The sequence below is a fragment of the Hyperoodon ampullatus genome (assembly GCF_949752795.1).
Source record: "Hyperoodon ampullatus genome assembly, chromosome: 1".
Taxonomy (NCBI): Eukaryota; Metazoa; Chordata; class Mammalia; order Artiodactyla; family Ziphiidae; genus Hyperoodon; species Hyperoodon ampullatus.
Window position 1 is genome coordinate 49,245,596 of NC_136914.1, and position 27,500 is coordinate 49,273,095.

Sequence of the window (27,500 nt, forward strand, 5' to 3'; positions counted from 1 at the left end):
ATGTATGTTTTAGAAAGTTTTCCCTTGTATCAAACATCAGCCTGGTATGAGGGTCTGGAGTCAGAAGACATGGATTTTGATTCCCAGCTATGGGATCTGGGAGGTCATCTGAGCTCCCTGCCGTCCTGCTCTTTAGGAGGCGGGGGTCATAAACAGCCACACAGGTGTGTTGATTCTGGGGGCTAATAAACACAAAATCAGAAACACAGAATTGTCTTGACAGAACCCTCTTCTTGGTCTGAAACTAAAGGATACATGGCTGAATCTCTATTACTGACCAATTATAAATCATTTTATTTTTTCCCAGCTGAAGATAATTTTAGGTGTTCATTTTTTGTAAACATTAGATTCATTATTATATTTTAATTTTAACTATTTCAAATGTATTCACTTGGATTTTTTTTCTTTTTTACTAAAGTTGTTTTTACGGTATCTTACGTTTATGGCAAAGGATACTGATTTTTCAATTACAGCATTGAGGTAATGTTTTCTTTTAAAATAAGAGAGTCCAGGGACTTCCCTGGCAGTCCAGCGGTTAAGACTCTGTGCTTCCAATGCAGGGGGCGTGGGTTCCATCCCTGGTCAGAGAACTAAGATCCCACATGCTGTAGGTGTGGTCAAAACATTAAAAAATAATAATAAAAATAAAATAAGAGATCCAGAGTTTGAGAAACATCAGACTTGCAGACAAAGTCCAGACTGTATGATCCAGCCTGTGCCCATCTCTACAGTCTCAAATCTGAGCTTCTTCCAAACACTTTCTAGCCACTTGTGTTTTCCTATGGTTCCCCCAGGTATACCCTACCTTTCACATACTGGTTCCCTGATCCTGAATTGCATGTGTCCCACCCAACTCTCCCCACTTGTTGGCCTAGCCTCATTCTTTAAAACCCAGCTCAAATGCCTTCTCCTGTGTGAGGCCTTCTGGGAACCCATCTTCTCCTCAATCCAGCTTTCCTTGGGTTCCTTCCACTAAATCCTAACTCGCACACTCACAGTGATCCGCTTATGTGCGAGCTCCACCAGCTCCCTAGTAACTGAGGGCAGGTTTCATACCCTATTCACATTGTGTCTCCAGCAACTGGCCAGACACTCCACAAATATCATTTGAGTTAATGAATATTAATAAGGGTCAAAAATTTCCTTGTTTCTAGGTTGGAATCCACCACTAGGATACAAATTCCTACAAGTGTTTCTGGGAAGATTAACAAAACTGTATCACACAGAACCCAACCTAGTCATGGCAACAAAAAAAATCCTTTTTTTTTTTTTTAACAAAGATAAAAACAAGCTACACAGATTTTTATGTAAATGATAATATGCTGGTGTTTCGAGCACATGGGGAAAGGTACCCTCATACGTTGTCGGTAGAGGTGTAAATTGGTGCAAAAAATGCTCATTCTCTTTGACCCAGTATTTCCACTTCTGGATGACTATTTTCAGAAACACTCTCAAGAGTACCAAAATCACATGTACACAGATGTTCTTGGCAGCATTGCTTGTAATAGCAAAAAAAAAAATTAGAAGCTACCCCAAAGTCCATTAATGAAGGATGGGGTAAAAAAAAAAAAAATTTATGAAACACTATGCAGTCATTAAAGAGAATTATCGACCATTAGCTGTGGTTACTCCTGGGGTGTGCACTTATGTGGGACTTTCACTTTCTGTTCATATAGTGCACCATCAGAGTTTTCAGTGAAATTCTGGGAAAAAAATCTAATTGGCAAGGCTATTATTATTCAGTATCCTTTAATGTTTTTCTTATGATCATGAGATACTTTTTAAAAAAATACTTAATTTATTTATTTGGCTGTGCCGGGTCTTAGTTGCAGTGCACTGGATCTTCGTTGGAGCATGCAGGATCTAATTCCCTGACCAGGGATCGAACCCGGGCCCTCTGCATTGGGAGCACGAAGCCTTAACCACTGGACCACCAGGGAAGTCCCGTGATCATGAGATACTTTTGTAATTAAAAAAATACAAATAAACCAAACTACAGTTTGATGTTCCTTTAGAAAAGGGCCCCTACACCTCAATAAATGATATTTTTAAAGCCACTAGATGTCACTCTGAGCAAATGCTCTGTGTCATAGCGTGGCTGTTAGAAAATGCTGATCCCTCATCACCAACTAGCTAGAAGTAGAGACGTTATCTGGTCTCAGGGAAACGCTGACTTCCGGGGAAGAGTCCCCGCAGAGCCCCAGCCTGTGCCGCGTGGTGTGCCAAGGGGTGCAAGTGAGGAAAGGTGAGACGCAGACGCAGGACACCTGAGGGAGGCAGGGCTGGACCTGGACCCTGAGCTGGGAAAGGGATCCTCTCAGCAGAAGTGGGGCCCACCATGGCCACGGTCATGCAGGGTCGCCTTACTTCTGGGCCATGAATTTATGTGTATTAGCTGCCTAGCCTTGACAACTGATTTTGCTTCCAAAATTTCTACCTTCAGGCAAAACGTTTCCAGCACCTAGGAAGGAGTTGTGGGGAAAAAAAGAAAATCCAGCCCAAATCTGATCAAACTTCTGGATCTACCTAGCAAATGACAGGCACTACAGAGCCCAGAGGAATTTGTGAAATGACAACAGGAGCTCACAGTCAGCAAAACCCAGATTGGGGACTCTACACGACCAATAACCTGGTTTCTTCAACAAATAAATTATAAGGAGACAAATAGAAAGAGATGAAGGGGAAAGCCTTAAATTAAACGAGGCTTAAGAGCCCTGTCAACCAACTGCAACGTATAGAACTTATTTGGATCCCTAATCAAAGAAACTGTTGGAAAAAAAAATCAGATGTGTGAATACTGACTGGATATTTGATGATATTTTGGAATTACTGTTAAGTTTTTAGGTATGATAATGATATTAAGGTTTTTTTGTTTTTAAGTCCTTAGAGAAACGTACTGAAATATTTACTGGGATTTGTTTCAAAATAAGGGGCAGTGTGAGGGGCTATAGATGAAATCAGTGGCCCTGAGTTGATCATTGTTGAAGCTGGGTGATTACATGAGTTAATTACACTGTTCTTTTTACTTTTTTGTTTGAATTTTACTATAAGCATTGTTTAAAATTAGACATCAGCATTGAGATGGGAGGAATAAATGACATACTTGCCAAAGCAAACAATCAGAGAAACTTCCTCAGGGCACAACTAGAGCCAGATGAGAACCACAGCAGTCAGTAAATTTCCCAGTGGACAAGAGTTAAATAAACACAGTTCGTTTATCAGTTCTTTGGGATTTGGGAGGGGAAATTAAGTCTCAGTTTCCTTATCTGTAAATGGGCATCACATCAATATTTTCCAGGGGAGTCACGAGACTTAAATGAAAGAAGCATATCAAAGAGTATTTTGAAACCCATGACAAACTACCTGAGTGCTAACAGTAGTTTATGAGGTAACACTAGTTCATTTATTCACACGTATGTTCCATAAACATTTACGAAGGGCCAGATGCTGTGTTAGGCACTGTGAATACAAAGATGATGGGACCTTAGCCAGCTTTGTCTAATTCCGTGTTTCTCAACCCTGGGCACACATTAAAAATACCAATGCCTGGGCATTTGCCCAGACTAATTAAGTCAGAGTCTCTGGATATGGGTCTTGGCATAGGGATTTTGTTTGTTTAGAGCTTCACAAGTGATTGATTCCACTGTGCCGCCACGGTTGAGAACCATTCTTCTAATCGATTTTGATCAATGAGTAGTTCTGAGCAATCTTTAAGAAGCCTGGGTCTTAAAAAAAAATGGTACAAATGAACTTATTTACAAAACAGAAATAGAGTCACAGATGTAGAAAAACTTACGGTTACCAGGGGGGAAAGGGGGTGGGGAGGGATGAATTGGGAGATTGGGATTGATGTATACACACCACCATATATATAAAATAGATAATAAGGACCTGCTGTATAGCACAGGGAACTCTTTTCAATACTCTGCAATGGCCTACATGGGAAAAGAATCTTAAGAAGAGTGGATATATGTATCTGTATAACTGATTCACTTTGCTGTACAGCAGAAACTAACACAACATTGTAAATCAGTTATACTCTAATAAAAATTAAAAAAAAAAAAAAAGCCTAGGTCTTGGCTTATGTAATTTTCAAGCAACTTTTAATGACTAGAGCACCCTCTAAGGTGTTTGCTCTCTGAAAGGACAAGGACTTGTCCAGCTGTGCACCGATTGTGGCCATCTGGCCACACCTGACTTCCCAGTGGTTGACAAAAGAGACAGGCAATTTTAGGTATTTCCCATGGAATTTTCCATGGTGTTTTTCTTCCCTATAGGGGATTTATCTTTTCTGATTATAAAAGGTTTGGGGTTTTGTAAAAGTCCCAGTTTCAGATATGAACAAAGGAGACTGGTCAGGGTTCCTGACTCACATTCCAAGTCAGACCTCCCAGAGTTTGCATCCCTGAGTCACGCTGAGCCCTGAAACCACGGGGTGTGAGGGAGGAAAGCAGTGAGCCTGGCCACACCAATCTACTCAGCACAGAATTCCCCACAAACACTTCCTGTTTGACCTTCCAGTTTGTTCCAGAAGGTTCTGAAAAGAGAGACATAGGATCCGTTGAAATGCATAAGAATGGAAAGAAAATCAGGTTGAGAGTAAAGTTTCTGGAGAAACAAAGTAAAATAATGCTGTGAAAGCAGCATCCCAGATTCTCCAAGTCTCTTTACTAGATGCATGAATTGTGTAAAACCATGGAAATAAAGATTTACTTGTAGTGGGATCTTATTTTACTTCTTCCCTCTACATATCCAGGCATCTTTCTTCCTCAGCACATATCCTCAAATGCAAGCACCTGGATGGGATCTTTATGGGTACCAAGGAAGTCCAGAAGAAGGAAAGCATATGCTCTGGAACCACAGATGCTAAGTGATACCCCAGCTCTACCCCTTACCCATGTGTAAGCTTGAGTAAAACGCTGAAATGTTTCCCTATCTGTACAGTGAGGTTCATGATAATATTTCATAATGTTGCTGGGAGGATTAAATGAGATAAAGTGTAAATGAGATTAAGTGAGATAAAGAATGCTTAGCACAGCATCTACTGCATAGTAAACTATGATTAAGTTTAACACAGGATCTACTGCCAGAAATCCCCCAGACCAGTGCTTCTTAAATTTTGTGCATATGAATCACCTGGAGACCTTGCAATTCAGGGTACAAGTTTTAGTATGGGAAGATGAAAAAGTTCTGGAGATGGATGGTAAGGTTGCACAACAATGTAAATTACCTAATGCCACTGAACTGTACTTTTTAAAATGATTAAAATGGCAAATTTTGCTATGTACTTTTTATCACAATTTTTTTTTTAAAAACTTTTTTTTTTTAAAGCACTTTCAGAAGCATTTCTAGTAAGCTCCCAGGTGAGACTGATGATGTTGGTTTGCAGACCACACTTTGAGTAGCAAGGTCCTCTGGGTAATGAAACACTACCATCAAATCCATATTGTACTTTACAGTTTACATAAGGCATTTATTTCTACATCCCTTGTCTCTGTGATCCCCACAATAACAACACATGATACTGTATTCAGAGCAAACACAATTCTTCCTCACCTGCAGACAACCCCTTGATCTTTGGTCATAGCCCTTTACATCACATCAGGACTGTCTCTCTATATAGGCAGATAGGATGTTACTTGAGGGCCTCTTCATTTTTTTCCAGTTTTTGACTGCTTTTTTTAGGCCAAGTCTCCCAAGCAAATGCTTCCCGTATCAACCTAGGCCTTCCTTCCCCATTTATGTTTATGGCTGGGGTAAAGGTAGGTTCTCCAGCCTAAATAGGGAGCATTTGCTTCACGCATTGGATGCTTGCCTTCCTCCCAATCTGGTTGGGGGCATTTCAAATATTTCCTCTGTATTTACCATCTTACTGACAGAACACATGGAAAACGGCTTTGTCATGTCTGACGAGTGCAGGACCTGACAGCATTTGTTGGAATTCTAGTTTTTGTTTAGTCATCACTGCTACATATCTGCAAGTGAAAACAGAGCTGGGCGCTCTCAGCTACACTGTGTGCACTACATGATCATCAGCCCAAAACAACAGCTCCCCAAGTGCGCCTATGTAACCTAGTGAGAGTACCCTTCCTTGGAGAGCTATGAACATAGCCCTAATTAGTGCATTTGCTCACAGCTGTTTCTTGTACCAGACGTTCATGCAGGTTCGGACTTTGGGCTGTCACTTGGAGTCATATGCAGGAATCCTGCAGTAATGTGTCCATTTCCCAAGCCATTGGGACCAAGAACAAGGTCACTGGACATCCACACCTCCACTTGAAATAGTAGGTTGTCCTGTCAGCTTTCTAATCTAAGAAGAAACCGTGTTGCTGAGGCCAAAGTGCCTGCCGCCGGCCCCTCCAACAGTGGGATTCCCTACAACCACCAGCAAGAATTCTTAGGCGTCTCAAATCTCAAAAAGAAAGGAGGCAGGACAGGCACCCTAGAGTTCAAGTCCCTTAGAACCTGCTTCTCCACATTAGAATCATCTGGGGAGGCAAGCGTTTTAAAAAATATTGACACCTGGGCCCCATTCTGGATCAACAGAATCAGAGAGTCTTGGGGTGGAAACTAGGCATCAACAATTATTTTAAAGTCTAATGTGTGGCCATGTTGAAAACCTGTACCTTAGAGGGCTTCTGTTTTGTTTTGTTTAGACCTTAATCAGAGCAAAAATTATGACTGACAAAGAGGCTGGAGCCTCTCATTCCAAAACATATGTTTCAAATGTCTTTAATGACACAATGTGAACACTGAGTCTGAGCAAAGCAGTAGTTTTGGTGAAACTGTAATCATGTTGTGTGTTTACCCCAAGAGTGAGGATAATTCGCTCTTCGGTGACAGCACAGAACCAAGGGCCAGCTGCCACCTTGAGAAGCCCTGGACTGCTGACTCAGCCCCGAGGCAAGAACCGGGAAGAAGGAGGGTTTTGTGTGCCTTGCTCACAGGAATGCCCACCAAATACTGGCTGGACGTGTTGAGTTTTGAAACAAAAAGTGTAACTATAAAAGAATTACAAAAATTAATCTCTTTATCTGAGAGATAAGTTTGGAATTAACTGTTCCAGGAAGTAGACAGAAAACATAGCAGAACTCGGTAAAGTAATAACACACCAAATTCACTAAAAATCAGTACGTATTAAAACTTAATTTCTGGATTTCTTGGTCACTCTGTCACACACTCTCCTTCATCAGGAGGAGTATTTGGCTGGACATGCTTTAGAAAAATGAGATCTCCAAAAAGTTTTATCTACAAAAAGTTTTAAAGACTTACATTCTTTAAATCCATTCTCCTAAATGGATTTAAAGCATATTCTAAGCAGGGTTCTCCAAACCTGGACAGATATCAGCTTTGTAAAAAATGCTGGATCAGAATCACCTAGGATGGGGTCCCAGAGCTTGAGATGGCATATTTACTTCCCATTGCTGCTATAACAAATTACCAACTTAGTGGCTTAAAACAACATAAATGTATTCTCTTACGGTTCAGTAGGTCAGAAATCCAACAGAGGTCTCGGCGAGGCTGCTTTCCTTTCTGGAGGCTCTAGGAGAGCATCTGTTCCCTGCCTTGTCCAGCTTCTAGGGGCTGCCTACATTCCTCGGCTCGTGGCCCCTTTCTCCATCTTCAAAGCCAGCAACAGCACAGTGAGTTCTCACATCACCTCACTCTGACCTCCTCTTCTGCCTCCCTCCTCCTTCTTTAAGGGCCTGTGTAATTACATTGGGCCCACCTGGATAAGGCAGGATGCTATCAACATCTCAAGGACCTTAATCACACCTGCAAAGTCCTTTTTGCCATGTAAGGTAACCCATTCACAGGTTCCGGGGATTAGGATCTGGACCTCTTTGGGGAGGGCCATTAGTCAGCCCCATACAAATGGTTAAATCTCCCCCAGATAAATATGAGGCAGCTTGTCCATGCACCGTCACTTGGGAACCACTGCTGAATGTCAAAGCCTCTCTCCATCCCATATCTATCTCCCAGTCCCAGCCTTGATTTCCTTCTAATGAAATTCACATGGTTCTTTTCCCGTGTGCATTGTCATTCCTACCCACAACCTCCATCACAGTGGAGAGTGAGACCTCCAGATGATTTTCATTTATTCTCTCAGAAATGTTACTGAGTGTCTCTATTTTTCACTTTCCTCATTTTATTTTGAGAACAATTGGTTATAAGCCCTTACTAATTATAAATGTCTCCTTCGATATAATTCAGTTGGTTAAGAATGAGTTAATACACTAGTATATTCCCTAGAGTCTCGGTCAGAAAACATCAGTGTCCATATGCTTAAGAACCTAAATAAGTTAACCTAACATTTTTTTAAAATATCTTTTTTACCTGGGGTGTTCTGGTTAAAAAGAACTAGCTCTTGTTAACTCAAGTAAGTGGAGGAAGGGTGGGATTTCTTATAAAGATACAGACAGAGCAATGAGAGCTGGAATCGAAGAGCAGAAAATGTAGTAGTTGGGCATCATTCACCATGAAATTGAGAAGCAGAGGGATATTTCGGGATCCAAAGGCATCCTTAGAATATCAGCGGCAGAATGTTCTAAATCTTTCCTCTGAAGTGGCTTCCTGAATATAACTCAGCAAATTATCCTTACTTTGGGGAATAAACATAGTCTTTTAAAACCCATTAAACTCAATGGCAACTACTAACATACATTTTACTATTTTTTATGAAAATATATACAGTAAAAAATTCAAACAATATAAATAGGTATAAAATGAAAAAATTCTTCTAGAAAGAGACCTTTGTTAACAGTTTGTATATATCCTTCCAGAATCATTTAAAGGTACGCATAAGCATATTGGAATATATCTTTTTAAAAGCACATGTGAAGTTACATGATTTGTCCCTTGATTTTTTTCACCAAACAATATATTTGGTGACTTTTTCATATTCTTACACATAAGTTTACTTCATTCTTTTCAGTGGTTTGTTTAATATATTCCATTACATGGCTTACCATAATTTATTTAATTAGTCCCCAACTGAGGAACAGTTAGATGACCAGATTTTTGCAAATATAAACCATAATGGAATAAATAAATCCTCTTGTCCATTTTTCATTGCCCCCTTGTCTAATTATAGAGGCAAGGCAAATTCCTAGAAGTGGAATTGCTGAGTCAAAGGGTATGTGCATTTTAAATCTTATTAATTTGCTATCCATTGTATTTCTTCCGTGAACCACTTACTCATGTTCTTATTCTATTTCCTATTGAGTTACTCATTTTTTTCTTATTTATTTTAAAGTGATTTCTATATATGAAGGAACTTAGTCCTCTGACATATGACATTTTGACATTTTTCTTTTGATTTCATTAACTATTGAAGTTATCTCTTTCCTAAGGAAGAGTGAGAACCTAGAGGTTTTTGCTGATTTGTTTTGGCTTTTGAATCACCCAGCTAGTTAGGATTCCTAGAACACCCTCTATGTGCTGACTTTCCTGCCGATTCAGGCCCTCTCATCTTTCAGCCAGTAAACTACTAAGCATCTATTAAAATCAGTGTTTACCAGGAGTTTGTAGTTGCCATATTATGTAAAAAAAAAAAAAAAAGGCAAGACTTCACTCAGATTTCAGCTACATAAATAATATGTTAAAGAAAGGACTAGAAGGAAATGCATTAAAAAGTTACTAGTGGTCAGCTCTAAGTATTAGGATCATGAGTTGTTCTTATGTCCTTTTTTGTTCATATACATACATTAATAACAAGTTTATTGAAATATAATTCACAATCCATAAAGTTCAATCTTTTAGAGTGTACAGTTCAATGGCTTTAGTATATTCCTGGAGTTGTACATCATCACCATTCTCTAATTCCAGAACATTTTCATCACCCTAAAAGAAACAACATACTCATTAGCGTCACTCCCATTCCCCCTCTCCCCAGCTCTTGCGACTATTAATCTGCTTTCTGTCTCTATGTATTTGCCTATTCTGAACATTTCATATAAATGGAATCATACAATATGTGGACATTTGTATCTGGTGCCTTTCTCTCTTTGCATAATGTTTTCAAAGTGCATACATATTGCAGCAGTTATCAATACCTCATTTCTTTTTATTTTTTTAACCTAACAAAAATATTTTTGCAGGTTTCCTCGAAAATGCTAATTCCCTCACTAAATTAAAAATACTATTAGACTTTATTATGACCACTTAGGGATAACTTGAAGTCTCACCCTAAAAAAATTTTTTTTCATTAATGTCATGCTTATTTCTAAGAACAGAGTAAAGTGTTCTGGTGTTATAAAGGCTTTTTTCCCCCTCTGTAGCTATCATACATCCTGACTTACTACACTTTTTAACCCTTTGACCTGCCCTCATCCATTTCTTTCATCCCCCCCACCCCACTTCTGGCAACCACCAATCTGTTTTTTGTTTAATTTGTTTTGTTTTGTTTTAGATTCCACAGATAAGAGAGATCATATGGTATTTGTCTTTGTCTGACTTATTTCACTTAGCATAGTGCCCTCCAGGCCCATCCATGTTGTCACAAATGGCAAGATTTCCTTCTTTTTTATGGCTGAATAATATTCCATTGTTCCATTTTCTTTCTATCTATCTATCTATCTACCTACCTACCTATGCTACATTTTCTTTTATCTATTCATCCATTGATAGACAATTAGGTTGTTTAAGTTATATATCATGGCTATTATAAATAATGCTGCAATGAACATGGGGCTGCATATGTCTTTTTGAGTTAGTGTTTTCATTTGCTTTGGATAAATACCCAAATGTGGAATTGCTGGGTCATATGGTAGTTCTATTTTTAGTTTTTTGAGAAGTCTCCATACTGTTTTCCAAAGTGGCTACACCAATTTACATTCCTACTAAGAGTGTACAAGGGTTACCTTTTCTCCACATCTTCACCAACACTTGTTATTCCTTGCCTTTTTGATAATAGCCATTCTAACAGGTGTGAAGTGATATCTCATTGTCATTTTGGTTTGCATTTCCCTGATGATTAATGACATTAAGCGTCTTTTCATGTGCCTCTTGGCCATCTGTACCTCTTCTTTGGGAAAATGTCTATTCAGATCTTCTGCCCATTTTTTAATCAAATTGGGTTTTTTTTGTTGTTTTTCTTTTTGTTTTTTGTTTTTTCGCTATTGAGTTGTATGAGTTCTTTATATATTTTTGGATATAAATCCCTTATCAGATATATGATTTGCGAATATTTTCTCCCATTCAGTAGGTTGCCTTTTCATTTTGGTGGTGATTTCCTTTGCTGTGCATAAGTATTTTATTTATTTTACTTTATTTTATTTTACGTGTATATGCTAAAGTTTTTTAGTGTGATATAGTCCCACTTTATTTTTGCTTTTCTTTTGCTTTTGGTGCCAGATTAAAAACAATCATCATCAAGACCAATGTCAAGGAGCTTATAACTATGTTTTCTTCTAGGATTTTAATGGTTTCAGGTCTTACATGCAAGTCTTTACTCCACTTAGAGTTAATCTTTGTGTATGGTGTAAGATAGTGGTCAAGTTTCATTCTTTTTCATGTGGCTGTCCAGTTTTACCAACACCATTTATTGAAGAGACTGTCCTTTCCCCACTGTATATTTTTGACTCCTTTGTTGTAAATTAATTGACCATATATGTATGGGTTTATTTCTGGGCTCTCTATTCTGTCTCATTGATCTATGTGTGTTTTTATGCCAATACAATATTGTTTTAATTACTATGGTTTTGTAATATAGTTTGAAATCAGGGAGGGTGATGCCTCCAGGTTTGTTTGTCCTTCTCATAATTGCTTTAGCTATCTGAGGGTTTTTTGTGGTTCCATATACATTTTAGGATTATTTGCTCTATTTCTTTTAAAAATGTCATTGGCATTTTGATACAGATTGCATTGAATCTGAAGATTGCTTTAGATACTATGGACATTTTAACAATAAAAATTCTTCCAATCCATGAGCATGGAATATCTTTACATTTATTTGTGTCTTCTTCAATTTATTTCATTAATGACTTGTAGTCTTCAATATATAGGTCTTTCACATCCTTGGTTAAATTTATTCCTAGGTATTTTATTCTTTTTGAGGCAATTGTAAATGGAATTGTTTTCATTTCTCTTTCTGATAGTTCATTATTAGTGTACAAAAATGCAACAGATTTTTGTATATTAAATTTGTATCCTGCATCTTTAGTGAATTCGTTTACTAGCTCTAACAATTTTCTTTGATGGAGTCTTTAGGGTTTTCTGTATATAATATCATGTCATCTGCAAAAGTGGCAGTTTTACTCCTCCCTTTCCAATTTGGATGCCTTTTATTTCTTTTTCTTGCCTAATTGCTCTGGCTAGGACTTGCACAAGAGTGGGCATCCTTGTCTTCTTCCTGATCTTAGAGGAAAAGCTTTCAGCTTTTCACCATTGAGTATAATGTTAGCTGTGGGCTTATCATCTATGGCCTTTTTTATGTTGAAGCACATTTCCTCTATAACTACTTTGATTAGAGTTTTTATCATAAATGGATGATGAATGTTTTCAAAGGCTTTTTCTGCATCTATTAATATAATTATATGATTTTTATTCTTCATGTTGTTAATGTAGTGTATCACACTGATCTGAGAATCTTGAAATAGCCTTGCATCCCTGGAATAAATCCGATTTCATCATGGTGTATGATCCTTTTAATGTATTGTTGATTTTGGTTTGCTAGTATTTTGTTGAGTATTTTTTCATCTTTGTTCATCAGGGATATTGGCCTGTAATTTTCTTTTCTTGTGGCATCCTTTTCTGGTTTTAGTATCAGGGTAATGCTGGCCTCATAAAATGAATTTGGAAGGGTTCCTTCCTCTTCTATTTTTTGGAAGAGTTTGAGAAGGATTCTTTGAATGTTTGGTAGAATTTATCAGTGAAGCTGTCTGGTCCTGGATTTTGTTTGTTGATTACTGATTCAATCTCTTTACTAGTAATTGGTCTCTTCAAATTTTCTACTTCATCATGATTCAGTCTTGGTAGGTTGTATATTTCTAGGAATTTATCCATTTCTTCTAGGTTGTCAATATTTTTGGTGTATAATTATTCATAGTAGTCTCTTATGATCCTTTGTATTTCTATGGTATCAGTTGTAATAGCTCCTCTTTCATTTCTGATTTTATTTAATTGAGCCTTCTCTCTTTTTTTTCTTTTGGTGAGTCTAGCTAAAGGCGTGTCAATTTTGTTCATCTTTTCAAAGAACTAGCTCTTAGTTTCACTGATCTTCTCTATTGTTTCTTCAGTCTCTATTTCATTTATTTTTGCTCTAATCTTTGTTATTTCCTTCCTTCTACTAACTTTGGGCTTTGTTTTTTCTTCTTTTTTTTTCTAGTTCTTTGTGGGGTAAAGTTAGGTTGTTTATTTGAAATATTTCTTGTGTCTTGAGGTTGGTTTTTATCATTATGAACTACCCTTTTAGAACTGCTTTTGCTGCATCCCACAAATTTTGGTATGCTGTATTTACATTTTCATTTTTCTCAAGGTATTTTTTTATTTTACTTTTTAATTCTTCTTTGATCCATTGATTTTTCAGTAGAATGTTGTTTAATTTCCAGATATTTGTGAATTTTCCAGTTTTCTTCATGTAATTTCTAGTTTCATATTTTTGTGGTCAGAAGAAATGCTTGCTATGATTTTGATACTCTTAAATTTATTAACTTGTTTTGTGCCCTAACATGTGATCTATCTTGGAGAGTATTCCACGTGCACTTGAGAAGAATGTACATTCTGTTGCTGTTGGATAGAATGTTCTGTGTATATCTATTAAGTCAATCTGATCCATCATGTTACTTAAGGCCAATGTTTCCTTATTGATTTTCTGTCTGGATGATATATCCATTGATATAAGTGAAGTATTAAAATTTCCTACTATTATTGTATTGCTGTCTATTTCTCCCTTTAAATCTGTTAATAGTTGCTCTATATATTGAGGTGCTTCTGTGTTGGGTGCATAAATATTTATAAATGTTATATCCTTTTGTAGGATTGACCCCTTTATCATTATGTAATGCCCATGTTTGTATCTTATTATAATCTCTCTTTCAAAGTCTATTTTGTCTGATATAAGTATGTCTACTCCAGCTTTCTTTTGGTTTCCATTTGCATGGAGTATCTTTTCCCATCCCTTCACTTACATTCTGTGTGTATCCTACATCTAAAGTGAGTTTCTTGTAGGCAGCATATTGATGGGTCTTGTTTTATTTATCCATTCAGCCATTTTATGTCCTTTTTTTTTTTTAATTGGCCACACCACACAGCTTGCAGGATCTTAGTTCCCCTGACCAGGGATTGAACCTGGGCCATGGCAGTGAAAGCACCAAGTTCTAACCACTGGATCGCCAGGGAACTCCCATGTTCTTCGATTGGAGAATTTAGTTCATTTACATTTTAAAGTAATTATTGATATGTATATACTTATTGCCCTTTTGTTAACCGTTTTCTGCTTTTATAGTTCCTCTCTGTTCCTTTCTTCTCTTGCTCTCTTCCTTTGTAGTTTGATATCTTTCCTTAGTGGTATTATGTTATTCCTTTCTCTTTATCTTTTGCATATTTACTATAGGTTTTTGCTTTGTGGTTACCATAAAGCTTACATTTAACAAGTTGTATCTATAACAGCATATTTTAAGTTGATAACAACTTAAGTTTGATTGCATTCTAAAGCTCAACATTTTTACCCTCCCCACTGCTCATTTTATGTTTCTTTTTTGTTTTGTTTTGTTTATTTATTTCTACTTGTTGACAGTTTGCTTTATTTATTTATTCATTTATGGCTGTGTTGGCTCTTCGTTTCTGTATGAGGGCTTTCTCTAGTTGTGGCAAGCGGGGGCCACTCTTCATCGCGGTGTGCGGGCCTCTCACTATCGCGGCCTCTCTTGTTGCGGAGCACAGGTTCCGGATGCGCAAGATCAGTAGTTATGGCTCACGGGCCCAGTTGCTCCGTGGCATGTGGGATCCTCCCAGACCAGGGCTCAAACCTGTGTCCCCTGCATTAGCAGGCAGATTCTCAACCACTGCGCCACCAGGGAAGCCCTCATTTTATGTTTCTTGACATCACATTTGCGTCTTTTTATCTTGTGTATCCCTTAACTAATTATTGTAATCATATTTATTTTTACTATTTTTGTCTTTTAACCTTTATACTAGCTTTATAAGTGATTAGTCCACTAACTTTATTATATATCTACCTTTCCAATGAGATTTACTGTTTCATATGTTTTCTTGTTACTAACTAAAACCTTTTCTTTTCAGCTTAAAGAAGTCCGTTTAACATTTCTTGTAAAGCTGGTTTAGTGGTGAAGAACTCCTTTATCTTTTGCTTGTCTGGAAACCTCTTTATTCCTCCTTCAATTCTGAATGATAACTCTGCTGTTTAGAGTATTCCTGGTTGGAAGTTTTTTTCTTTCAGTACTTTGAATATATTGTGCCATCATTCCTTTTTATTGCTAAATAATATTCCATTGTGTGTATGTACCACATTTTGTTTACTTATTCATCAGTTGATGGATACCTGGGTTGTTTCCACTTTTTGGTTATTATGAATAATGTTGCTAGGAACACTCAATCACCAGTTTTTGTGTAGATATATGTTTTCAATTTTCTTGGCTAACCATAGGAGCGAAATTGCTGAATTGTAGCTCTTTTCTGTATAGTCCAAATTTTCTGAGGGTCATGAGTTGTTTTTATAAGATAAAATAATCTTTGTTCAAAAGTTAAATGCACCTTGGGACTTCCCTGGTAGCCCATTGGTAAAGAATCCAACTTAGGGCTTCTCTGGTGACGCAGTGGTTAAGAATCTGCCTGCCAATGCACGGGACATGGGTTCAAGCCCTGGCCTGGGAAGATCCCACATGCCGCGGAGCAACTAAGCCTGTGTGCCACAACTACTGATCCTGCACTCTAGAGCCCGTGAGCCACAACTACTGAAGCCCGCGTACCTAGAGCCCATGCTCCATAACAAGAGAAGCCACTGCAATGAGAAGCCCATGCACTGCAATGAAGAGTAACCCCCACTCGCAGCAACCAGAGAAAGCCTGCACGCAGCAACAAAGAACCAATGCAGCCAAAAATAAAAATAAAAAATAAATAAAATTTTAAAAATAAAATAAAATAAAACCATAAAAAAAAAGAATCCACCTTACAATGCAGGGGATGTGGGTTCGATCCCTGGTCAGGGAACTAAGATCCCACATGCTATGGGGCAACTAAGCCCACATGCCACAACTACTCAGCTGCGCGCTTCACCTAGAGCCCACGTGCCGCAAACTACAGAGCCCACGTGCTCTGGAGCCTGCATGCCACAACTAGAGAAGAGAAAACCCACACCAAAACTAGAGAGAAGCCCACACACCACAATGAAGAGTCTGTGCACTGCAACAAAAGATCCCACATGCCTCAATGAAGATCCCACGTGCCACAACTAAGACCCAATGCAGCCAAAAAAAAAATTCTCTTCTTATTTTGAAGAGAGTATAGATTAGCAATATAGACCACCTTCTTGACTTAGTCATATCTACCAAGAAAACCAACCCTTGTACCAGTCTCAACAAGTAAGCAGCCAGTGGTTTATAACACCAGTCTAAATCCAGTCAAAAACACAGAAAGAAAACATGCCAATGACCTGAATAGTCTGTGCCTCTCTTAATGGATTTTCCAGTGTTGGCAGAACAAGAATTCAACCATCCAACATCTTTCTAAGTTACACTTACTATATCATGCCTGTCTTTCTGTGGGAATAGAGAGAGAGTCTCCTCATGGTTAGGTGGTCCATACAAATCCATCAGAACTCCTGCTCACACCCTCTGGTTCATTTTGCTTCCATACTTTTAAGGGCTGGCACTAGACATTTTCTCTTGTGCTCAAACCTCTCTTCCCACTTAACTATCCAAGTGGGCTAACCTGTAATGGGCTAACCAGACACTGGTTATTCAAATGGCCCCTTACAATATTTTGTTCTACTTAAACATGCTTCTTTGCACACTAGCTTAGAAGCAATGAGGCTCTGTAAAGACAAAAGACACATGCAGATCATTGCAACATATAACAGATAAGAATCTTCCAAAAATGGACAAGAAAAAGATATGTAACAATTTTTTAAATGGGCATCAAATACATTCATAGAAAGATAGATACATGTATAGATATGTGATAAAGCAAATAATTCATAGTTAATAGTAGAATCTCAGTGGTGAGTATACAAATGTTCACTGTAAAATTTGTTCAACTATACACTGTTTCAAATTTTTCATAATAAAATATTGAGGGGTGGGGGAATTGGATGAAGGTGGTCAAAAGATACAAACTTCCAGTTATAAGATAAACAAGAACTGGGGATATAATGTACAATATGATGACTATAGTTAAAAATGCTGTAAATATTTGAAATTATTTATTTATTTTCTTTTTTCCTTTAACATCTTTATTGGAGTATAATTGCTTTACAACGTTGTGTTAGTTTCTGTTGTATGATGACGTGAATCAGCTATGTGCATAGGTATAATCCCTTATCCCCTCCCTCTTGCATCTCCCTCCCACCCTCCTTATCCCACCCCTCTAGGTGGTCACCCTCCACAGCCAAGGCCTTTTCCCTGTTTTTTTTTTCTTTTTTTTCTCTTTTCCCTCCTCCCCTTTTTTTACTATCGTGATACTGTTGTACCTTCCAGTTGTTGACTCATCTATATATATTTTTTTTTTCTTTTTTTTTGCGGTACATGGGCCTCTCACTGTTGGGGCCTCTCACGTTGCGGAGCACAGGCTCTGGATGCGCAGGCTCAGCGGCCATGGTTCATGGGCCCAGCCGCTCCACGGCATGTGGGATCTTCCCAGACTGGGGCATGAATCCGTGTCCCCTGCATCGGCAGGCGTACTCTCAACCACTGAGCCACCAGGGAAGCCCTATATTTTTATTTTTATATTCTTTCTAACATATGTGTTAGTTTCCTAGTCTAACTTTATTTTTTACTTTGTTATTGTACACTCTTTTTTTTTTTTTTTTGGCCACCCCATGTGGCTTGCAGGATCCTGGTTCACAAGCCAGGGGTAAGGCCACAGCTCCTGTGGTGGTAGCTCCATGTCAGAATGACTGGACTAACAGAGACCCTCATACCCCAGGGAATATTCACTGGAGTGAGGTCTTATGGAGGTCCTTATCTCAGGACCAAAACCCAGCTCTACCTAACAGCCTACAAACTCCAGTGTTGGAAGCCTCGGGCCAAACAACCAGTAAGACAGGAACAAAATCCCACTCATTTAAAAAAAAAAAAAAAGAGAGAGACTGCAAAAGAATATGTCACATATCAAGGAGCAAGGTAAAAACCTACATGACCAAATAAATGAAGAGAAAATAGGCAATCTACCTGAAAAAGAAATTGGAGTAATGATAGAAAAGATGATCCAGAATCTTGGAAATGGAATCGATGCACAGATTGAGAAAATACAAGAAATGTTTAACAAAGATCTAGAACAACTAAAGAACAACCAGAGATAAACAACACAATAACTGAAATGAAAAATATGTTAGAAGGAATCAATAACATAATAACTGAGGCAGAAGAATGCATAAGTGAGCTGGAAGACAAAAAGGTGGAAATAACTGCCAAGGAGCAGAATACAGGAAAAAGAATGAAAAGAATTTAAGACAATCTCAGAGACTTCTGAGACAACACTAAACGCACCAACATTCAAATTATAGGGGTCTCAGAAGAAGAAAAGAAAAAGAAAGTGTCTGAGAAAATATTTGAAGAGACTATAGTTGAAAACTTCCCTAACATGGGAAAGGAAATAGCCACCCAAGTCCAGGAAGCAAAGAGAGTCCCATACAGGATAAACCCTAGGAAAAACACACCAAGACACATGTTAATGAAACTAACAAAAATTAAATTCAAAGAAAAAATATTAAAAGCAGCAAGGGAAAAACAAAAAATAACATACAAAGGAATCCCCATAAGGTTATCAGCTGATTTTTCAGCAGAAACTCTGAAGGCGAGAAGGGAGTGGCAGGATATATTTAAAGTGATGAAAGAGAAAAACCTACAACCAAGACTACTCCACCAAGCAAGAATCTCATTCAGATTTGATGGAGAAATCAAAAGCTTTTCAGACAAGCAAAAGCTAAGAGAATTCAGCACCATCAAACCAGCTTTAAAACAAATGCTAAAGAAACTTCTCTAGGTGGGAAACACAAGAGAAGAAAAAGAGCCACAAAAACAAACCCAAGACAATTAAGAAAATGTAATAGGAACATACATATCAATAATAACCTTGAATGTAAATGGATTAAATGCCCCAACCAAAAGACACAGCCTGGCTGAATAGATACAAAAACGAGACCCATATATATGCTGTCTACAAGAGACCCACTTCAACCTAGGGACACATACAGACTGAAGGTGAAGGAATGGAAAAAGATATTCCATGCAAATAGAAATCAAAAGAAAGCTGGAGTAGCAATACTAGTATCCGATAAAATAGACTTTAAAATAGACTATCACAAGAGACAAAGAAGGACACTACATAATGATCAAAGGATCAATCTAAAAAAAAATAACGATTATAAATGTTTATGCACCCAACACAGGAGCACCTCAATACATAAGGCAAATGCTAACAACCAGGAAAGGAGAAATCAACAGTAACACAATAATAGTAGGGGACTTTAACATGCCACTTACACCAGTGGACAGATCATCCAAACAGAAAATAAATAAGGAAACACATGCTTTAAATGACACAATACACCAGATAGATTTAATTGATATTTATAGAACTTTCCACACAAAGTGGCAGAATGCACTTTCTTCTCAAGTGCACATGGAACATTCTCCAGGATAGATCACATCTTGGGTCAAAAATCAGCCTCAGAAAATTTAAGAAAATTGAAATCATATCAAGCATATTTTCTGACCACAACACTATGAGATTGGAAATCAATTACAGGAAGATAACTAAAAAACACAAATACATGGAGGCTAAACAGTGCACTACCAAATAACCAAGAGATCACTGAAGAAATCAAAGAAGAAATAAAAAATACATAGAAACAAATGAAAATGAAAACACAATGACCCAAAACCTATGGGACGCAGCAAAAGCATTTCTAAGAGGGAAGTTTATAGCAATTCAACCTCACCTCAAGAAACAAGAAAAATCTCAAATAATCAATCTATCCCTACACTTAAAACAACTACAGAAAGAAGAACAAAGAAAACCCAAAGTCAGTAGAAGGAAAGAAATCATAAAAATCAGAGCAGAAATAAATGAAATAGAAATGAAGAAAAGAGCAAAGATCAATAAAACTAAAAGCTGGTTCTTTGAGAAGATAAACAAAATTGATAAACCCTTAGCCAGACTCATCAAGAAAAAAAGGGGAGAGGATGCAAATCAATAAAATTAGAAATGAAAAAGCAGAAAGCACAACTGACACTGCAGAAATACAAAAGATTATAAGAGACTACTACAAAAAACTATATGCCAATAAAATGGACAACCACGAAGAAATGGACAAATTCTTGGAAAGGTACAATTTTCCAAGACTGAACCAGGAAGAATTAGAAAATATAAACAGACTTATCACAAGTAATGAAATTGAAACCATAATTTAAAAACTTCCAACAAAAGTCCAGGACCAGATGGCTTCACAGGCGAATTCTATCAAACATTTAGAGAACAGCTAACACTGATCCTCCTTAAACTCTTCCAAAAAATGCAGAAGGAGGAACACCCCCAAATTCATTCTACGAAGCCACCATCACCCTGCTACCAAAACCAGAAAAAGATAACACAAAAAAAGAAAATTATAGACCAATGTAACTGATGAACACAGATGCAAAAATCCTGAACAAAATACTAGCAAACAGAATCCAACAACACATTAAAAGGATCATACACCATGATCAAGTGGGATTTATCCCAGGAATGCAAGAATTCTTCAATATATGTAAATCAATCAATGTGATACACTACATTAACAAATTAAGGAATAAAAACCATATGATCAACTCAATAGATGCAGAAAAAGCTTTTGACAAAATTCAACACCAATTTATGATTTAAAAAACCCCTCCAGAAAGAAGGCATAGAGGGAACTACCTCAACATAATAAAGGCCATATAGGACAAACCCACAGCAAACATCATACTCAATGGTGAAAAACTGAAAGCATTTCCTTTAAGATCAGGAATAAGACAAGGATATCCACTCTCGCCATTCTTATTCAAGATAGTTTTGGAAGTCCTAGCCATGGCAATCAGAGAAGAAAAAGAAATAAAAGGAATACAAACTAGAAAAGAAGAAGTAAAACTGTCACTGTTTGCAGATGACATGATACTATACATAGAAAATCCTAAAGATGCCACCAGAAAATTACTAGAACTAATCAGTGAATTTGGTAATATTGCAGGATACAAAATAATTAAAAGAAATCTCTGGCATTCCTATACACCAGTGAAAAATCAGAAAGAGAAATTAAGGAAACACTCCCATTTCCCATCACAACAAAAAGAATAAAATACCTAGGAATAAACCTGCCTAAGGAGGCAAAAGACTTGTACTCAGAAAACTATAAAACACTGATGAAAGAAATCAAAGATGACATAAACAGATGGAGAAATATATCACATTCTTGGAATGGAAGAAACAATATTGTGAAAATGACTATACGGCCCAAAGCAATCTACAGATTCAATGTAATCCCTATCAAACTACCAATGGCATTCTTCACAGAAGTAGAACAAAAAATTTTACAATTAATATGTAAACACAAAAGACCCCAAATAGCCAAATCAATCTTGAGAAAGAAAAACGGAGGTGGAGGGATCAGGCTGCCCGACTTCAAACTATACTGCAGAGCTACAGTAATCAAGAGAGTATGGTACTGGCACAAAAACAGAAATATAGATCAATGGTACAGGATAGAATGCCCAGAGATAAACCCATGCACATACAGTCACCTAATTTATGACAAGGGAGGCAAGAACATACAGTGGAGAAAGGACAGCCTCTTCAATAAGTGGTGCTGGGAAAACTGGACAGCTACATGTAAAAGAATGAAATTAGAATACTACCTAACACCATACACAAAAATAAACTCTAAATGGATTAAAGACCTAAATGTAAGACCAGACACTATAAAACTCTTAGAGAAAAACATAGGAAATACACCCTTTGACATAAACCACAGCAAGATCTTTTTTGACACACCTCCTAGAGTAATGGAAATAAGAACAAAAATAAACAAATGAGACTTAATTAAACTTAAAAGTGTTTGCACAGCAAAGGAAACCATAAACAAGACAAAAAGACAACCCTCAGAATGGGAGAAAATATTTGCAAATGAAACAACAGACAAAGGATTAATCTCCAAAATATACAAACAGCTCATGGAGCTCAATATCAAAAAAACAAACAATCCAACTGAAAAATGGGCAGAAGGCCTAAACATACATTTCACCAAGGAAGACATACAGATGGCCAAGAGGCACATGAAAATATGCTCAACATCACTAATTATTAGAGAAATGCAAATCAAGTCTACAATGAGGTATCACCTCACGCTGGTCAGAATGGCTATTATCAAAAAATCTAGAAAGAGGGGGCCTCCCTGGTGGCGCAGTGGTTGAGAGTCCGCCTGCCGATGCAGGGGATACGGGTTCGTGCCCCGGTCTGGGAGGATCCCATATGCCGCGGAGCGGCTGGGCCCGTGAGCCATGGCCGCTGAGCCTGCGCATCCGGAGCCTTGCTCCGCAACGGGAGAGGCCACAACAGTGAGAGGCCCACGTACCGCAAAAAAAAAAAAAAAAAAAAAATCTAGAAAGAATAAATGCTGGAAAGAGTGTGGTGAAAAGGGAACCCTCTTTCACTGTTAGTGGGAATGTAAATTGATACAACCACTGTGGAAAATAGTATGGAGGTTCTTTAAAAAACTAAAAATAGAACTACCATATGACCCAGCAATCCCACTACTGGGCATATACCCTGAGAAAACCATAATGTTCAAAGAGACATGTACCACAATATTCATTGCAGCACTATTTACAATAGCCAGGACATGGAACCAACCTAAAATGTCCACTGACACATGAATGGATAGAGAAGATGTGGCACATATGTACAATGGAATATTACTCAGCCGTAAAAAGAGTCTGTCATACAGAATGAAGTACGTCAGAAAGAGAAAAAGAAATACCGTATGCTAATGCATATATATGGAATCTAAAAAAAAAAAAATGGTACTGATGAACCTAGTTGCAAGGCAGGAATAAAGATGTAGACATAGAGAATGGACTTGAGGATATGGGGTGGGAGGGGGAAGCTGGGGCGAAGTGAGAGTAGCACTGACATATATACACTACCAAATGTAAAATAGTTAGCTAGTGGGAAGCAGCAGCATAGCACAGGGAGATCAGCTCGGTGCTCTGCAATGACCTAGAGGGGTGGGATAGGGAGGATGGGAGGGAGGCTCAAGAGGGAGGGGATATGGGGATATATGTATGCATATGGCTGATTCATTTTGGTGTACAACAGAAACTAACAGTATTGTGAAGCAATTATACTCCAATAAAGATCTACTAAAAAAGAAAAGAAAAGAAAAGAAAATACTGTGAAAGGGGGAACATTCCCAAATACATTCTGTGAGGCCACCATTACCCTGATACCCAAATCAGACAAAGATGCTACAAAAAAGGAAAATTACAGGCCAATATCTCTGATAAATACAGATGCCCAAATCCTCAACAAAATATTAGCAAATCAAATTCAACAGTATGTAAAAAGGATCATACACCATGAGCAAGTGGAGTTTATTCCAGGGATGTAAGAATGGTTCAGTATCTGAAAATCAATCAATGTGATACACCACATTAACAAAATGAAGCATAAAAATCACACAGTCATCTCTATAGACACAGAAAAAGCATTTGACAAAATCCAACATCCATTCATGGTAAAAACTCTCTTCAAAGTTGGTATAAAGGGAATATATCTCAACATAATACAGGCCACTTATGACAAACCCACAGCTAACATCAGTTGCAATGGTGAAAATCTGAAAGCCCTTCCTTTAAAATCAGGCACAAGACAAGGATGCCCACTCTTGCCACCTCTATTTAACATAATATTTCAAGTCATATCCAGAGCAATTAGGCAAGAAAAAGAAATAAAAGGCATCCAAATTAGAAGGGAAGAAGTAAAACTGTCACTGTCTGCAGATGATATGATACGATATATAGAAAACCCTGGGACTTCCCTGGTGGTGCAGTGGTTAAGAATCTGCGCTCCTTATGCAGGGGGTCTGGGTTTGATCCCTGGTAGGGAACTAGATCCCACATGCATGCCACAAATAAGAGTTCTCATGCCACAACTAAGGAGCCCACCCTGCACAACAATATAAATAAATAAATAAATAAATAAATATTTTTTAAAAATCTAAAGTGTCCACCAAGAAACTATTAGAACTAATAACTGAATTCAGTAAAGTTGAAAGATACATGACTAATATGCAGAAACCTGCTGCTTTTCTATACACTTATAATGAAGTATCAGAAAAAGAAAGCAAAAAAAAAAATTCCATTTACAACTGCATCAAAACAATAAAATACCTAGGAATACACTTAACCAAGGAGATTGAAAGACCTATACTCTGAAAACTATAAAACACTGATGAAGAAAATTGAAGATGATACAAAGAAATGGAAAGGTATCCTATGTTCATGGATTGGAAGAATTAATATTGTTTAAATGTCCATACTACCCAAAACAATCTACAGATTTAATGTAGTCCCTATCAAAATACCCATGACATTTTTCAAAGAAATAGATCAAATAATCCTAAAATTTATATGGAACCACAAAAGACCTTAAATAGCCAAAGGAATCTTGAGAAAAAAAGAACAAAGCTAGAGGAATCACACTCCTTGACTTCAGACTATGCTACAAAGCTACAGTAATCAAAACAGTATGATACTGGTGCATAACTGGACATATAGATCAATAGAACAGAATAGAAAAGCCAGAAATAAACCCATGCTCATATGGTCAATTTAATCTATGACAAAGGAGGCAAAAATATACAATGAGGAAAAGTCTCTTCAATAAGCAGTGCCGGGAAAACTGGAAAACTACATGTAAACAATGAAATGAGAATATTTTCTCACATTATATACAAAAATAAACTCAAAATGGATTAAAAAGCTAAATGTAAGACCCAAAACCATAAAACTCCTAGAAGAAAATATAGCACACTCTTTGACATAAGTCATAGCAATATTTTTTTGGATATGTCTTCTTAGGCAAAGGAAACAAAAATAAACAAATGGAACCTAATTAAACTTAAAACCTTTTGCACAGCAAAGGAAATCATTGACAAAATGAAAAGACAACCTACTGAGTGGGAGAAAATATTTGCAAATGATATGACTGATAAGGGGTTAATATCCAAAATATAAAAAGAGCTCATACAACTCAATATCAAAAGAAACCCAAACAACCCAATTAACAAATGGGCAGAAAACCTGAATAGACATTTTTCCAAAGAAGACATACAGATGGCCAACAGGCACATGAAAAGATACTCAACACTGCTAATCAGAGAAATGCAAATCAAAACCACAGTGAGATATCACCTGACACCTGTCCAAATGGCTACCATCAAAAAGACCACAAGTAACAAATGTTTGTGAGGATGTGGAGAAAAGGAAACCCTCCTACACTGTTGGTGGGAATGTAAACTGGTGTAGTCATTATGGAAAACAGTATGGAGGTTCCTCAAAAAACTAAAAATAGAACTACCATATGATCCAGCAATTCTACTCCAAGGTATACATGCAAAGAAAATGAAAACACTAATTTGAAAAGATATATGTACCACAATGTTCACAGCAACTTTATTTACAATATCCAAGATATAGAAGCAACCTAAGTGCCCATCAATAGATGAATGGATAAAGAAGCTGTGTGTGTGTATACATATACACACACACATACATACACACATATATACATACACAGACACACACAATGGAATATTAGCCATAAAAAAGAACAAAATTTTGCCATGTGCAACAACATGGATGGACCTGGAGGGTTTCATGCTTAGTGAAATAAGATGGAGAAAGACAAATACTGTGTGCTATCACTCATAGGTGGAATCTAAAAAATAGAACAAACGAATGAATATAACAAAACAAACAGACACAGATATAGAGAACAAACTAATGGTTACCAGCGGGGAGAGGGAAGGGGCAAGATAGGAGAAGAGGATTAAGTAGTACAAATTACTTTGTATAAAATAAGATACAAGGATTTACTGTACGGCACAGGGAATATAGCCAATATTTTATAATAACTTTAAATGGAGTATAATCTATAAAATATTGAATCACTATGTTGTACACCTGAAACGAATATAATATTGTAAATCAACTACACTTAAAAAAAAAAAAAAGGCGCCATGTTAGGACGAAGGGGAAGGAGGAGGAGAAGTGCTTAAAGCGGGCGGGAGCGGGTGCGGGAGTAGGGTTGGACCCAGGGCTGAGGCAGGCCCCCACCTCCCTCCCGCCTCAGTGGATCATGCCCAGGGGCCGCGGCGGTTGCGGGCGGGGGTGAGGGGAGTGACTGGGCGGTGCCGGCGCAGGAGACGATGCCGTTTTACAACGCAGGGATCACAGCAAACACAGCTGCCACAGAAGCACTATGGCATTACCTCTCCCATCAGCTTAGCAGCCCCCAAGGAGACTGACTGCCTACTTACCCAGAAACTAATTGAGACTCTGAAGCCTTTTGGCGTTTTTGAAGAGGAAGAGGAACTGCAGCGCAGGATTTTAATTTTGGGAAAATTAAATAACCTGGTAAAAGAGTGGATACGAGAAATCAGTGAAATCAAGAATCTTTCACAATCTGTAACTGAAAATGTTGGTGGAAAAATATTTACATTTGGATCTTATAGGAGTACATACAAAAGGTGCCGATATTGACGCATTGTGTGTTGCACCAAGGCATGTTTGTTGATCGAAGTGACTTTTTCACCTCGTTCTATGATAAGTTGAAATTACAGGAAAAAGTAAAAGATTTAAGAGCTGTTGAAGAGGCATTTGTACCAGTTATCAAACTGTGTTTTGATGGGATAGAGATTGATATTTTGTTTGCAAGATTAGCACTGCAGACTATTCCAGAAGACTTGGACTTAAGAGATGACAGTCTGCTTAAAAATTTAGATGTAAGATGCATAAGAAGTCTTAACGGTTGCAGGGTAACCGATGAAATTTTACATCTAGTACCAAACATTGACAACTTCAGGTTAACCCTGAGAGCTATCAAACTGTGGGCCAAATGCCACAACATCTATTCCAATATATTAGGTTTCCTCGGTGGTGTTTCCTGGGCTATGCTAGTAGCAAGAACTTGCCAGCTTTATCCAAATGCAATAACATCAACTCTTGTACATAAATTTTCCTTGGTATTTTCTAAATGGTATGTGTTTAGATTATATTAAAATAAAATTGATTGTAGACACTGAA

The 27,500-nt window shown here is 37.6% G+C and overlaps 1 pseudogene across 1 annotated transcript; it reads left to right on the forward strand.

The window, feature by feature from the left end:
* LOC307057410 (poly(A) polymerase type 3-like) lies at positions 1-27,500 on the forward strand (annotated as a pseudogene). The gene is made up of 4 exons: positions 1-164; positions 6,815-6,903; positions 7,492-7,643; positions 26,442-27,500. The product of its transcript is annotated as a poly(A) polymerase type 3-like (transcript).